Source organism: Patagioenas fasciata, chromosome 7 (assembly GCF_037038585.1).
Source record: "Patagioenas fasciata isolate bPatFas1 chromosome 7, bPatFas1.hap1, whole genome shotgun sequence".
Lineage (NCBI taxonomy): Eukaryota > Metazoa > Chordata > Aves > Columbiformes > Columbidae > Patagioenas > Patagioenas fasciata.
This window is the reverse complement of record NC_092526.1, coordinates 35,917,250-35,933,003: the sequence shown is the minus strand read 5'-3', so window position 1 is coordinate 35,933,003 and position 15,754 is coordinate 35,917,250. Positions and strand designations below refer to the sequence as shown.

General features: G+C 44.8%; 1 protein-coding gene across 3 annotated transcripts in view; it reads left to right on the top strand.

Moving 5' to 3' along the window:
• The first annotated feature begins 722 nt into the window (after positions 1-722).
• HDAC4 (histone deacetylase 4) overlaps positions 723-15,754 on the top strand; it is a 230,119-nt gene continuing 215,087 nt past the window's right edge. Inside the window, exon 1 of one of the 3 annotated variants that reach the window (XM_065840566.2) lies at positions 723-859. The gene's annotated coding sequence lies outside the window, so the exon portion shown is untranslated. Of the gene's footprint in view, positions 860-1,347; positions 1,466-1,893; positions 2,048-15,754 lie in introns of those variants that run through there. The other 2 variants (XM_065840567.2, XM_065840568.2) reach the window with 2 other exon arrangements.

Here is a 15,754-nt window from a genome sequence, read left to right as displayed (position 1 = left end):
ATTAAAATACCGTATCTACTACAGCTTGCATTTTCTATGGTATTTCTAGTCAATTCATCTCTATTATTAAAAATGAAAAAAACTATAGTTTGGGTCGAACTACCTAAGAAGACAAAAGAATGCACAAATTTGTGAGAAGTGAAAGAATTGACTTTAAAGGAATGCAGCACCACAGTCATCTCTCCGCTACATCTCATAGAAAATTGATCTATATTGGACGTTTTTCCTTCCGTCCCGTTTCCAACTCTAAGTAGCTAAAGATGGAGCTGTGGACGAAACTATTGGCACCCGGCGGTCGGAAGGGGAAAAGGATCTTGTCGCACTCGCACGACTTTCTAGACGCAGTAGCCCCTCAGACACACGGTGTTTGTTTGCGGCGCTGGGAGGGAACGGTGCTGAGCAAACGCTCCATCCCAGCCGTGGCTCCTTTGCAGCTGTCGGTGCGGGACTGAGCCCGCCCGTGTCCCCGGGGCTGCGGGGACGCCCCGAACCCCGCTCCAGGTCCCACCACGGGCGGCCGAGCCCAGCGCAGACATGGCGGACCCGGCCCGGACCCCTCGCGCCGTCGCCTGGGCGATGGGCCGCGCGCCGCGGGGCGGGGCCGGGGCGTGGCCTGAGTGGGCGGAGCCACGTGGCTGGAGCGGTGGGAGAGAAAAAAAGAAGGGAACTGCGGCTATAAATAACCCACGCTTCCTGATTGGCCGTGGGGAAAAATGGTCGCACCACGTGACTCGCCATCTAAAAATTCCAAGATGGCGGATCCCGTCACGGGCTGAGTCCGTTGGTGGCGCGCGCGCCGCGGTGTCCGCGCCGGGGCCATCGACGCGCAGCTTCCTCCGCCGCGCCCGCCGCCACCCAGGTCAGTACGCGGCGCCCCCCTCCCCACACCGCCTTCACCCGCCGGGCAGCGCTGCGCTGCTCCCGCCGCTGCGCACGGCTGGCCGCGGCGCGGCCCCTTTAAGGCCACGCGCTTTTCCGCCCGTCGGCTTTTAGTCGCGGCGGGGCCCCTCCCGGCCGCCGGGCTCTTTAAGGCATCGGCGGCGCCGGGCTGTTTTCCGCTGCGCTCAGACCGTGAAGCGCGGAGGGTTCCGGAGGGGGGAGGTGATGGGCAGCTCCCGGAGCCAATCCGCTTGGCTTGTGCCGCAGTGGCGGGTGGATTTGAGCAGCTCGGCGGCTCCTGTCTCACGCTGATAGGGCGACGCGCTCAGCGGGGCGGGGCCGCCGCGCGCCATCACTCGGTATGGGCGTAGCGGCGGGGTGGGCGGGGCGTGAATGGCAAGCGCTCCCGCCCGTTCCGCGCTCGCGTTTTTGTGAATGAGGAGGGTGGGGTCGGCGCTGCCGCACGCCCCGCCCCCTCCCTCGCCCCGCCCCTCCTCTCCCGGTCGGCCGCGGCTCCTCCCCCCCGGCGAGCAGCGCCGCCGCCTCGGTGCTGCGCGGGGCTCGGCGGGGAGCGATGCGGGCGGCGGTGAGTGCCGCGGGCGGCGGCCGGGCCGAGGGCGCGGGCTGTTGCGAGGGCGTGGGCCCGGCCCCGGGCGCGGCGGCGGGGCGCGGGCGCTGGCCGGGGCGGGCGGGGCGGCCCTGCGGCGGGGGCGACGCCCGCGGCGGGGCCCTGCGGCGCCGAGCGGGCCGCGGCTCGGGGTCGGTTCTTTCCTCCCCCCGCCACTCCCCGCCCCGGGAATAACGCGGGACTTGGGGAAAGTTTGTGTCGGGGCCGACTCCGCCCGCGGCCCCGCCGGAGCGAACCTCCCGGGGCTGCCTGGTGGGGCAGCGGCTGCCCGGCTGGGCCGGGGAGGTCGCCGCGACCCCCGGAGCACCAACCCCTTAAAAAAAAAAAAACAAACTTATAAAAGGCTTTATTTTTTTTTTTGCAAGTAGGAAAAAACAGGGGGGATTCTCCCCAGCATCCCTGCGCTGTTCGGAAGTCCTGGGGTGACGCTGCGGGGACACTGACAGGTCCGAGCCCCAGCTGTGCCCACCGCGCGACTGCGCCCCCAATATGTGCGATCTGGGGAGCTGGTGCTGGATGAAGTGCGTGTGTCGCTCCGAGGTGGGAAGTGTGGGTTTGTGCAGCGATAAATTAGCTTATACCGCGTTCGGAGCAGCGCCAAGGGAGGTGTAGCCGAGCAGTTGTGTGTGGGTTTTGCTGCAGGAATTTATCAGGAAGGATGCTGTGCAATCCCTCGGCTCCTTAAATGTTATCTTTTGAGTGTTTGTGGCGTGGGGAACGCAGCGTGACATCTTAAGCAAGCAAATGTATTTACATAACAATCATTTGACATTATAGCTCGGTGCTGCAAACCATTTAAAGGGAGGTAAGCCTGCCCTTTATTCAAAACATTTGCGTAACGTTTTGGTGCAGGCGTTTCATGATAGTGCAAGGTTTTTATTTTTGATGGTTGTTTGCTTGTCCATAGCCTGCTCTGGAAGATTTGCATAAATTAGGCTTGTCGCTGCAAATGCTTGTTATCTGGCCATGAGAGCAGATTTCATGTTACAGGCTTGCTTGATATTCCAGGCTGGGTTGCAGCTCTAAAAATGTTCCTAAGAAGTGGGATCTGTGTTGGAAAGGTGTGGGTGGATTCAGGATGTGAAAAATCGCTGTAAATCTGGGATGGGGCGTGCAGCTCAGGGTGCTGGAGCGGGCTATAGATGCTCTCCCGTGTTTTCTATTTCTTCTCTAAAGGAATATCCAGGCAGCTTTCATGCCTTTTTTTTTTCCCAACAGCTGTATTCTGTTGTCTTCATAATGCTAATTTGAGCCTGAAAAGATGGAGCAAGTATTATTTTGGCCCTCTGTGCTACAGCAAATTTCACCGTTGAGTGAATAATCCCCTTGCCAATGCATTTTGATTTACTGGTATTATGTACTGTCAATAAATGGGACTTGTGCTGTATTTGCTGCTGTCAAAGTGCTTTCGGTTGTTGCCAAAAGCTACCTGGAGTTAATTATCTGAATTGAACTCTTTTTTTTTTTTTTTTCTTTCAACGGCAACATTTTTAAAAGCTAAGGAGCTCTGAAGTTTATATAATAATCTGGTTCTTGGCAAGGTTTATTTTTTTTTTTAATGCAGTCTGTCGCGGCACTGAGTTTTAATCGTTTCTGATGTTTCCACCGCCGCTGTATGGAGTTTTCAGCCTAAAAGCTGCTGTTGTCGCTCTGCAGCCTCTCTGAAAGAGTTAAGAGGGCATTGAATTAAGAAAGCTCAGCTGCTGGTATACAAATATACAGCAATTACAAGGCAACAAAGTTATTGCAGAATCCTACTGTAACCATGGCAACATGTTCACTCAATTACATTTGGAAATGTAAAATGCCACCCAGTTAGAGTAAGTTTTAGCGACTGCAGATTTTCTGTATAAAGCGAAATGTGTAAGACGTGGCTTTCCAGGATTATATACTTTTATTCGTTTTTGGATGGCGTGTTTTAGCACGCGCATCTGACAGATTTTCCGTTGCTGATATTAAACTGTGCCCTTAGTTGTCTGAACTTAAGGGATAAAAGGAATCCAGAAATCCTGAAATCTTTAAAACTTAACTTCGCTATCGTATAGTTTCCTTGGTTTCACTTCAGGAGTTGGCTTTAGAAAGTTGAACAGATTAGAAAATGCATGAAACGCATTTTGAAAATTACCTCAGAATACCAGAGGAATTTGTCATTACCGAATGGGCAGGAGGCATGAGGGAACAGCAGAAGTATGGCACGAAAGCTTTTATTCCTTTGGGAGGAGATGTTTGTCGAGCAGTCTGTGTTCAGACAGTGCCATCTCCAATGGCCTGTCCTAAAGTAGAAGAAAACTGGCAGGTGTGAGCTACTGGACTTGTGGTTGGCACCAAATGATGAAGTAATTCTGGAGAAGGCCAGGGTGAGGAGAAACCAAGGTCCTGATGTGCGACACGGGTGAACTCCTTAGCAGAAATTTGTTTCATTTATTGCTTGCCTTTTGGTGGTGACTTACTAGCAAACAGAATGAAACTGAACAAGTGGTTTCTTGCATGTGTTAATCTTTGTATTGGTCAAGATGCAGCTTTCTGGTTTGCTGTGATGGTGTTTCACAGGCAGCATCCCATTAATGTAGAAAAGGGAAAAAACAACAACACACCTAAAATGAGTTTGTTTTTTATTATTATTTTTTTGACTAGGTGTGTTTATGTACACCTGCAGGTTGTTGAATGTCTGAAGGTGTTACCTAGTAACAGGAGCTGATAAGAAATATTTAGATTGCATGGGTTGTCTTGAAGAAATAAATGCATTTTGCCCAGATCTTCAGTGCCCTGAACTCCAGGCTGCTTCCCAAGCCCTTGGAGTGTCTGGATTGGGAAAGTTTGCAGGTCCCGTGGACCTGTGTTAGGTTCTGGATGGTTTTAGAAGGCTGCTTTCACCGTGAGCAGATAGCTTGCACATCCCTCAAAAGCAGCAGCTTGAGCAAGTGTGATGTTCTGCTCCTATGGTGAGCACTCATTCTTCTCATCTCATTCTACCATGGGCAGAGTTGGATGCCCAGGAGCTGGAAAGGTGGAGTTGATCTCAGTCTCCAACCCTAGTCACATGTTGACCTGCAAGGGTGAGGAGTACGGCTTGTTAAAAATAAAGGTTAAAATCAAGCAGGAGTCCCATGGTTTTAGATGAAATTGCCCTCTTAGTCTCTCTTTGAAATGGCTTTGTGCTTTCAGGGGAATAGAGTTTTTAAAGCCATCGTAAGGTGTATCTGGGATGCAGAAACTTGGTGCAGTGCCTGAAACTTGCCCTCTGGGATCATTCGTACATTTCAAATCTGAGGAAGCTATGGACTTCCTATATGTGAATGTGCCCAAACACATTTAAAACAAGGTGTTGAGAAAAAAACTTGCCACCAATACATAGTACGTGATAGGGACAGATATTCTGGGCCAAATTTCTTTCATCTTCCAGAGCTGAGAATAGGCAAGAGCTTTTGCAATGGATTGCTCACAAATGTGCTTATCAAATAACTTGTGCTAAAAGGAGTTGGTATATTGAGTGTCTCTTGAAACTTCTTGTGCAGCCTTACCTTAAGGAGGGCAGACTGGCCATTTAATGTGGGGTGTTTTATGTTCTCGATCAGCTAAATATTGGGCATGATCCACAGAAAGACCACGGTCTTCATTTTTGGCACTTTTGATTGCTTGAAGCTTTCCTCTAATGCTTGTGTGCCATGCTGTAGCTTTTAAGGTCACAATAACTGATTGTCCTCGTATTTTCTCCAGGGTACGTGTGGCTGTCGGAGTTCAGTGGCGTAAGCGTGCGTTAATGTGATGTTCTCTTCAGGGTTTTAAAATCAGAATGCATATGGCCCAGCTGTGCCAACGTCATCTTGGGGTTAAAACATTTCTTTGATGTCCTCTTCCAGTTAAAGAAGTGATTGTACTGTGCTCCTTGATGTTAGATGTATTTGTATTTACTGGAAATAAACACTCCTTGGCATTGTGTGTGTGTGTGTATATATATATATATATATATATATATATTTATGTATAATATAAGGCCCCAAACCCTTGGGGACCATATATTTCCTTTCTTTCATCTATGGTTGAGTGCACATACTAATATTACTAGAATAGTTTATTTGCTAGCCTTTTCTAAAAGGCAAAGCCTGTCACAAACCTCAAAGAAATATTAATTGGACATGTTATTTGGACACTGGTAATGACGTTCATTAAAAATTTACCATTCTTAACTCTTCTGGATTCCTTCTTTGATGGTGTCATCGTCTTCTTTATTGCTCTTCCAGCTTAACTTCAATTTATTTCCAGTTATCCCGTTGCTTTTCTGTAATCCTTTTCAATCCTGCTATCTAGTCTACAAGGCCAGCCATTTGGTTTAAATTTTATCAGACTCCTTCTGGAATCCTTTGAGTTTGTGCTTTTGTAAAAACTTGTACTGGACAGCAAAGCTGACCGGGATGTGTCTTGTCACTGAATGCCAAATTCCTTTCCAGTTTTGAGCCTACTTACCTCATGGATAGCTTTTGTTTTCCATTTACCTTTGCTTCCAGTTTCCCCAGGTCCAAGCAATGAAAGGAACCTGGTTCTCTTCAGCTTACTTGCTGATCTCAGAGGTCTGGGGAAGGGAGAAAAAAAAAACCCATGAAAATATGTGGTTTTACCTCAAATTGTTTAAGCTGAGAAACAGCAGAAACACTAAAGCCGTCTGCTTTAGTATTTAGAAATGTGGCGATATTGTTACCCAGTAAAAGGGGTAAATAGTCTCCTGAAAATTTAAAGTTGTGTGTGGTGGGGGAGGAAACATGTCTTAGCATTTTGATTTGATTTAGATTGTCTCATATGTTGTCTCTATATTTGAGTCCTTGGATGAGGGAACTTCACAGGCCATTCTGGTAATTAATACCACTTGCATTTTGATTGCGTTATGCAAAAAAAACCTGGAGTGGGCCAGGTTTACTTTATCCTGCAGTGGACCATGTTGATAAGGCAATATATAACAGATGATTCATGAAGTGATGCTTGTCATTGCCAGGGCTGCTTGAATAGCAAGCAGATTTTGGGCAACGCTGCTTCACCGGAAAGACTTGGGCAGTTTAAAGCAAGAGGAGGAGAAGAGGCAAATATGCGCTGTGTTTCTGGCTGTCTTACAGGAGCTGCCTCACAAAATTTAGAAGAAGTTGGGAGGGGAGGGAGAATGGGTAAAAGAAGGGGAGTAGCGAAGCAGGAAAACACACAGAGGTTGCATAATGATGTCGAAAAAAGGGAACAATTAGGAAAAAAACCTATAAAATCTCTTGGAAAGGTTCTGTGGTTTTTTTCTTTGCGAGGAATTGCAGCTTGGCCTTCCTCTATAAAAATCCAGGCCTTTTTTTTTTCATGGCATTCATTACTGGGCACATCTTGATCAACTTCATTTTTTTTTTTCCCTTCATGTTTTCCTATTGGCTGTTACCTCAGAAAAGTTTGATTAAAATCTGCGTCAAACTGCCGTGTACTAGTGCAGAGGAGTGTGTGTTGACTTGTGGTCGCGGGCACACTCAGCCGTTTGCCCTCATCAAATGGTGCAGCCTTTGTTCCTCACACAAGAACTGCCTAAAAACCAAAACGCTACCATTTAAAAATGGGATCTTAGTCTAGTAAGAAACCTCTTTCTGCTTTGGTCAAGATTACATTTAGTTATTTTTATTATTTTTTTTTACTCTGAGACAGCCGTTTAGTTTGGTTGAGGACCAGAAAGGGCCAGCGAGGTGTTGGGAGGAGCTGGAGGATGAAGAGTTGTATTGTAAGGGTTTTGGGTTTTTGCAATCATCGGATAAAATAATGTATAGGAGATTAGCATCTTGGATTGGGCACTAGCAGCATAACAATGTCTTGTTTTAAATGATCTCTTTAAGCATGTCACTCAATTTAGTGAACACTGACATCCAATTGAACTTAACTCCATTTCTCTTTTATGAATAGTGAAGAATTTTGATATTTCCCACGTAGGAAATAATTCATTTTATTAATTTTTCTGAAGAACTGGTGCTTTAATGAAGTGTCTGTCAGTAAGACTTAATTACTGTTAAATTCTGTGAACATTAGTATACTGTGACTTGTTCTATGTAAAATAAAATTCCATTTGTCGAACGCGCATGACAGCGTTAGTTTGCCGATACGATTTGTGTTCACTGAGACTTGAGGCATGGCGGTTATTCATAACCGACCTGTCACTAGTACTGGTGTGCATGGTTTTGTGGGGTGTCACACTTGCCCGATGTGCTGCTTTGTCCCCTCTACGATTGCACGGGAGGACGCTGGTAGGAAGATGCAGCGTCACACCTGCATCTGCACTAATGTCTTTGAGCGTTTCACGTCAAATAAGCGCTTACTCAAATTTACTCTTCAGGATTAAAGGTAGGTGAGCACATTACACAGTCCCCCTTTTCCCTCGTACTTTCCAGGTTGCCTTCCCATTTGAGTTTTCATTTTATTTCCATAAAAACCTGTAGCTTTCACAGCATTATCTCTAGTCAGTTAGCATGCTTCCACTCTATTGCGTTTTCCTAACACGCTGAAACAGCTTATGTTGCATTTGCTCGGTAGAAAAACGTTCAAGTTCTGGTGTTGTGTTGACAAAACTTTCCGTCTTGTGTGCGTCGCTTCAAGAAAAGGATCCAAAATGTCATCCTGAAACAATGAATTAATTCTGTTATATGCTGTTGCCAATAAGTATTCAGAAAGGGAATGTTGTTCGAAGTATTGGGAAAGTTACATTTTTCCCCATGGGAGCTGCAGTTATCTAGTTTTTGTCAGTGTTTGTTCCAGAATCTGTTAAAATCCTGAATACATGTGGTTTTTGCAGTGAGCAAAACACATGTCCTGCCTGCTTGCTGCAGGTTCATATGAAATGTAGAGCAGTGATATTTGCTTTTCTGCTCAAATAGTGTGTACAAAAGTGAAGTGTTAAGTGAAGAAAAGCTGCATTATTAACACTTTTAAAATGAGGAGGATTCTGAAAAATGGAATAGTCTGTGGGGTTTAACCTTGGAGAGCTTGGGAGCTCAGGGCAGTGAGAAGGGAAGAGTCTCCACTCTGGAAACACAGTGGCAGTGGGGCAGCTATTTGTGAATTTTGGCAAGTTGTGAAGAAGATGGGATGAGTTGAAAGATGGGCTCTTGGCCTTGGCTCTGCATGCAGTGGCTCAAACTGCAAACAAGTAAGGATGTAAAGATTATTTAATTCCCAAGGACCAGTGGAAAGGGAAGACCTGTGATGCAGACGGTCAGGCAAGAGGGGTCCTAGGAGGAGAATCTGTAGGTAAAACTGAGCTTTCCTGCAGGCTGGATTGTATTTTAAAGCACTGCATAGATGAAACTTGTTTCTTCAAACACAAAGAGTTGCTTCTCCATCCAGCATGGACTTCAAAACAACCCTAAAAATGACATACCCAGTGCTTTGGCTGAATCTGGAGGAGACTTCTCCAAGTTATGGTGTGAACGAGGTTGCAGGACCCTGACACAGGTTGGCCTCTTGCAGCACAGTGGGACATTCACCCTGTGGGGAAAGCCTGGCTTGTTTCTTCAGACCATTTGGGGAGAAAGGGAGCACAGGTATCTTTCTGGAATATCTCCAAAGATCATGTTTCGTGCAGGGGTCTTGTTGAATGAGATGGGTGATGGTACTTCTAATAAAACTGAAGAGGGCAGAAAAGCAGTGAAGTGCAGTTTTCCTGCTACCTCCAAGCAGACGATGCAGTTTCCAAGTTTGGTTTGTGCTGCTGTAGCGTCTTCAGGGACAGTGAAAGAAACGGCTCCGTACGATGTTGACAGCATCTTTACTGGGTTGGTGCCAAGCACAGCCCGTTCTTGCTCCATGTGCGAAGCAGAAAGCCTGGGCTGTTGCTGCTGTTTTCTGCTATTAGTCAACAAACCAACCCCTGGGTTTCTGTAAACCTCACCTCTGCTGTAGGGGATGATTACTGTCACTAATTAACTCAAGTTCTCCAAGTTTAGTTCTGTTGCTCCTGTTCTTATTCAGTGGCAGTGTGATGGAGCAAGGCCCAGATGCGTTTGGTAGTGGATATGCTCAAAACCTTGTGTCTTGGCTTTATTCTGTGATGAAGAGGGAAGGAAAGCAAGATGAAAGAGGCCACACGCAGTCAGGTATGTTTGAATCTGGCGTTAGATGTCCTGCTGAGTAACTGATCCTTCCAGTGCACTGCAACTGAAATTGGCTACAGCGATCTGCATTTGCATTTCAGTTTTTCTTCACCTACTTGATGTGCACAAGCCTCCTAAAATAAATTATTTTCTGTATGGATTTTTTTGTGCACTTCTATCCAAGATTGGTTTTCATGTTTGAATCTATTGGCAACACTTTGCTTGGGAGAAAATTGTGTTTACTTATGTATTTCCTTCAAACCTTACCTGTTGGAGGCTGAAGGAGGCATTTGAGTGAAGACGGCCTCTCATAGGATTTTTAGCCATGGTCAAGGGAGGAGGGAGAAGACGAGAAGTGAACAGCAGGATATTTATTCTGTATTGAATGCCTCATTGGGGTCTGTACTCACTTGTCTTTCTATTGACTTTTTGTCATCCCTGTGCAGAAGTTGGTGCTTTGCACTGAACTGGGGCCAGGCTGTGGCCTCATCTGCTCCCTGTGCTTTCAGTGGGGCGTTCGATGTTGGGCTTAATTGTAATCGTGAGTGAAATCTTAGCATTAGGAAAATAATTTCTTGCTTGAAGATCTGCAGAAACTAGGAACTTGTGACAGAGAATGGTGCTCTGAGTTTTTACAGGGTAAATTATCAAACCTGGCACAGTGCAGAAGAGTTGGATACTTCTAGATCAGTAGATGAAAGGGCTTATTTTGATGTACTTATTGTTGTGATTTCAGGGCAAACTGAACTCTGTTATTGTCTACAGTATACCTTGACGAAGATGACTGTTTAGGGGTCTTGTTCATGAGCACACTGTGAATTGTTGAAAATTGAAGAGACTTCTACTATGCAGTTTTTTGAGTAATCCGTGGTGGTTTTCAGTGGATTTACATGGGTAACATGGTCTTCTTCACCTCTGTGGCTGTATGTGGGTACCTTTTGCTGATGTTTCCTGTACTAGGTTTTGCTTTGTAAACAGAAATAGGTGGTGTTGGTACCCGATGAGTTTGATCCTTGTGTCTGGTTTGTGGCACTGCAAGTGTGAAGATACCTGGTGTTCTCTCTATGGGGGAAGACCAAACCGTTCTCAGTGCAGAACGCTTGCACATGCATGAAAAAACAGAGCGCAGTCCATTCTTTTGACGGAGAGGTGAACGGTATGAGTTACTTTTGGGCAATTGTCTGTGACCGTGAAACTAAAGCGTCCTTCATGTCAATTATTGACAGTATTAGAAATCTCAGCTGAATTCAGTTTGGTGCTGAAAGTGTGCGGTTTTCTGGTCTTTGCTATAAAAATGCTGGTCTAAAAATAAACTGCAGTGCAGGGATGCTGAAGGCAGGGGAGCAAATGAAGAACTCGTGCGCAGAACATAAGGCAGCGCGCTTGGCTGATCGCGGAGATGGTATCATGTAGTAATGCTAACTCTGGCGTGAGCGAGGTTGAGGCAGGAAAGTTTTGCACAAGGTAATAATTCCATTGTAAGAGGAGAAGGAAGTAAGAAAACTGAGACTCTGAGATAGACATCGACCTCTCCTGTAAGCGTACCGGCGGCTGGACTGCCACACTTCAAAGGGTACGTGCCATAAACTCACAAATAGCAATTGGGTGAGGAATTTTATGCTCCTGTAGTGTAATAGCTAAACTGGGCTGTCCTTGTGCAGGGACTGTTGGAAATTGGAGTTAGGACTGCATAGGCAGCATAAGGAAAATTGCATTCATGTTTAATTAGGTATTTACCTCATTTAAAACGGCAGAAAACCCACGCAACTTGAGACCCGACTGCCTGATGCTAGAAGTTAGAGCATCTTCTTTGCATGGGGCTTATCAGCCCTCCTCATGAGAAGGATATCCAGTTATTGTATACTTGCAATTCCTAGGTCTTCCCAAGTGCCAGTATGAATGACATTCCCCACATTCTTTCCTTTGCTGGAAGGAGCTGATCAAGCCAGGAGGTTGGGAGCTGTGAGATAGCCCAACAAACTGGAGCCTGAGCTTTCTCTTCCTTCTGCCAAGGGTTATTCCCAGCGTGGTACCCCCCAGTCCAAAGAGGTCTGTATGGACATCTCATCCTCCTTGCTGCCTTTTTGCCTTAGCAAGAAAAATCCCCAGTGTGTGCATTCGCTACAGCAACTTTAAAGAGCAAGTTAGGCTATATTTAAATAACAGAAATAAAAAACAAGCATCACATTCTTGGCAATAATTTAGACTTTTGCTGTGAACAATCTACATTCCCTGGGGGATGAGGTGTCCTTTTGTGAAAATCTGTTCCGGATTCAATATGTTTGACAATTCCTCTCTGCGACTACCTTCAGTTTTTCGTTCTGGTGGTGTAAATGAGCAGACTAATGTGTGTGCTTCTAAGTACTCAGATTGTTTGAAAAAATCAAATCAAAATAACCTCTTAAGTGTGCTGGGGACTGATGAGGCTTGCATTCCTAGTATTGCAACACAAGGTGTTCTCTGTTCTAGACTGTAAATATTTATCTCTTGTCAAAGCTGAACAGTTACTATTGGGAACTGATCTGGCATGTGAAAAGGTTTTCCTGTAGGAATTTGTTTCCTTTTATTTACAGTGTTATCGTATATTTAAATTCCAGGGCCTCAGTGTATGGCTCTGGGGCTTGTTCTTAACACCAGCAATGAAAATCTAAATTATCACAGCCTCTGAATACAGATAACTGAGCTCTGGGCACACGCTGCAGCCAACCAAGAGGCGTGGGTGTGAAATTCAAGCAAACATAGGGAAAGGTAGGACTGTTTTCATGCAGCTGCAGGACTAAGGAACGAGAAGGACCGCAGGGAATTGTCACCGGCTGCTTTCTGGGCAGCCGGGAACTGGTTCCCAATGCAGTGCCTGGGATGGAGAGAGCACGGATTGACTGTAGGTTTTTAACAGTCTGGCATTTTGCAATCGCTTTGTCTCAACCTTTCTTCAGGAGCTTCAGTGCTGCGAGTTTTGCTGGGTGATCTCTTGTTAAATTGCTATCTGTTATGTTTACCACAGGTGTGGGGAGATCTAGAGATGGTTTCCTGCAAGTGGTAATATCTGAATCCTCACTGCTGGCTGCAAGTCCTGCTTTTGGACAGTTGTAGGTTGCTTAAATCTCTGCAGTCGCTTGTATCTCTGAGTAAATTGTTTCTGTTATATTGTGCCATATGTAGGAAGCTTATTCATCCTGGAAAGTTCTGGGTTTTTTTTTTTTGTTTTTTTGTTTTTTTTTGTTTTTTACATCTTCCTAGCTTTTGTATGTACTTATTTTTTGATACTGGTAGTTACTGAACCTCTCTGTGCTTGTTAGGTTGCTGACTTTGCCATGTACTTCATCTCAGAAGAAAAGCCAAGGGCTGTAAGGCAGATATCCTAGATGGAGTACTTCTTTTTCTTCTTTTAGGAAACAGGCTTGTTGAATGAAATAAGTTACTGAAGCAGAGTTCAGTCCCTGCCATGGCAGGGAAGAGCTGCTTTTGCTCTTGCTTACAAAATGTGCAAAATGCACATTCCATGCTATATCCAGCAATGGCCTTTGAGCTGGTGTCTCTGATTCAGAGGCTCTGTTGTTTTTATATGTATGTATTTATTTCACATACATGTATTCCATATAAATATAAATAGTTTATGTATAGTTCATATTTTCATATATACACGTTTCTGCTTGGTGTGCCTCCCTCTCAAAACTTCAAGGACAACAGATGGGTGTCCAAGTATCGCCTTTTGAAACAGCTTTTAACAACTAAGATTATCATCTGCTATCAAATCATGGAAACTTCAGTTCTTGTTCTGCAATGTCTGTCTTCGGGGATGCATGGTTGATATAGCCTTTATTTTCTCCTCTCTCTGAAATCTTGGGTGAAACTTGCTGTTTGTGACTTCTGGGCAACAAACTCTCCTGTTTTGTGGAAGGGTTTGTGACTGATAACTGGTGCAGTGTTTTCAGAGTGGTTTACAGCTTTATGTAGAGTTTGTTGTTATAGTACTTCCAAATTAGACTGGTAAAAGGTAGATGTCCAAAGTTATTATAAATACTGTGCTATTCAAAGTTAAGCAATTTGTTTTGGATAGAAACCTTTGTTTGGTATTTCCTTGAATGAGAAGTAAAGGTGTCTTGGCCAAAAGAACTCTTCTGTATTGTTCCATGCTGGACTTGTCTGTCTTGCTTTAATGCAATATATTTTAGCAAAATGGCAGTGGATTCTTGCATTCTTGGTGGAAATGGCTGCGTATTTGCATATTCACTGGCTTCTGTGCATCTAGATATGTCAGCAGCCTCTGCTCCTTTTCACTTGATCTTATCTTCTCATTCCATTGCAGGAAAAAACCTTACCAATCTCCTTCCCCTGCCCCAGCCTTGGAGGACGCTTTGAGGTAACAGCGAGTCACGTTTGCTTTGCAAGCGGCCTCATACTGTTGCCAGAATTGAAAACTGGTGCCAAAATTAAATTTTCAGAGGTGACTGCAATGCAAAGAAGTTGTCTTTTGTAGTGCACTGTAGCTCTTTGCATTTTCACTGATGTCCTACAGAAAGGTGGTTACCAGTGTTGGCTATCAGGCCATTTTTTTCCCTCTGGCATAACGTAACTTGTGTTACCATGAACATAATGATAAAGAAGATTCGTGCAGATCAATATTTAAAAACAACAAACCCAAAGATTTTGGAAGCATCTTGAATTCCTTGCTGTTGATTGATTTTTGAAGCATTGGAAGTATCAGGGGATAAAGTGAAAGGAGATTCAACCTTGGTGGCTCATGGCAGCTCACCTTGGAAGCCGAGCAATTCCCCCTGACGTGGTAGCCGAAAATGTTAGCGGGAAGTTTTCAGGAGGATATTTGGGAGCATGCAAAGGTGCAAAATCTAGAAGAGTGAATAAAAAACCCTAAAGTTTTGTCTATGATGTTTTAATAATGGAGAGAATTCTGAAGATGGACAAAACCAGGTTTAAATTACTTCACTTGACTCCTACCCTGAAAGAGGAATACCTTACAGGGAAGAATATTTTGTCCATGCTTTTTAGTGTGCAAAGCCATAAATGGCTAAAAAAATTTAGATCTAGATTGTAGAAAGTTAACAGAATGGGAATTGTTGTGTGCTTAAGCTGGGGCTCTAAGGCTTCCTTGAGGATATGGAATTGAAGTCTGTCTTCAGCTGGTGCCTTACAGTGTTTTAAAATCTACCTAAAAAACCACTTATAGCAGATACTGTATCAGTCCTTGAAATATGTCCCAGTTCATGTGGCTTTACAATCCGCTTTTCGTATTTCAAGAAACAATTCCGGTTTGTCTTGCTGTGTTCACGTTGTGCAAAGAGACAAAATGGGCTATATAAAATGTGGTCTAAATCATAAAGTAAATGGGGCTCTTCCTTCACCCCAGGTTAAAAAACAGCCCTGGTGTTGGAAGCAACACCTGGTCAATGAACTCTCGAAAGTCTGATGGCTTCTGTCTCTAAAGGTGATCTGCAAGGGTTTTGTCCTTTTTTGTTTGATGGTGTTATCAAACAAATAAATAAAAACCAAGCCCAAAGCAATGAGTATTGTCATTTGTTCTTCCTTATTTTCTTGCTTGTCAGCTGCAATTTTGAAATATTTGACCAACTATTCTTGTTGCGTGATATTGGTCGTTGCAGATTTAACCCTACTTAGAGTGTTTCAACATAGGAATTTACGTTTTTCTGGCGATTGGGTTTATTTTCTATTCCAGCCGTGTTTGTGGCTTGGGAGCGTGACTTGTAATTTAAAAACGGAGTGGAAAACCTGAAACTCCTGTGGATGTAAAGGCATATATGTTTGTGTCAGCTTCCCACAGGGATTGTTGCCCGTTCGGTTACCAACAGATTTGTGCTCTAGCAGATAATCTGGGGACTGTGGTGATGCCCAGGGCTGCCCAGTGTCCCCAGGGCTGGGAAACCTCCATCCCAAGGCAGCCTGTGTTAGCAAAGGGGCTTCTCTGGATTTTTCTAAAAGGAAAAAAAAATAAAAAATGTTACTGCTAACATGTCACGTATCATTTAAAGAACAAAAATCTAGCTACCGTTTAAAATTCTTTACATGGCAAAAAATAAGCGTCGACTTAGCTTTTAGTATTCCATCAGTTACCTGGATTTCGGTGTTTGACTGCCAGCTCTGTCACGCTTTTATGGACGTATGTCAGCATCAC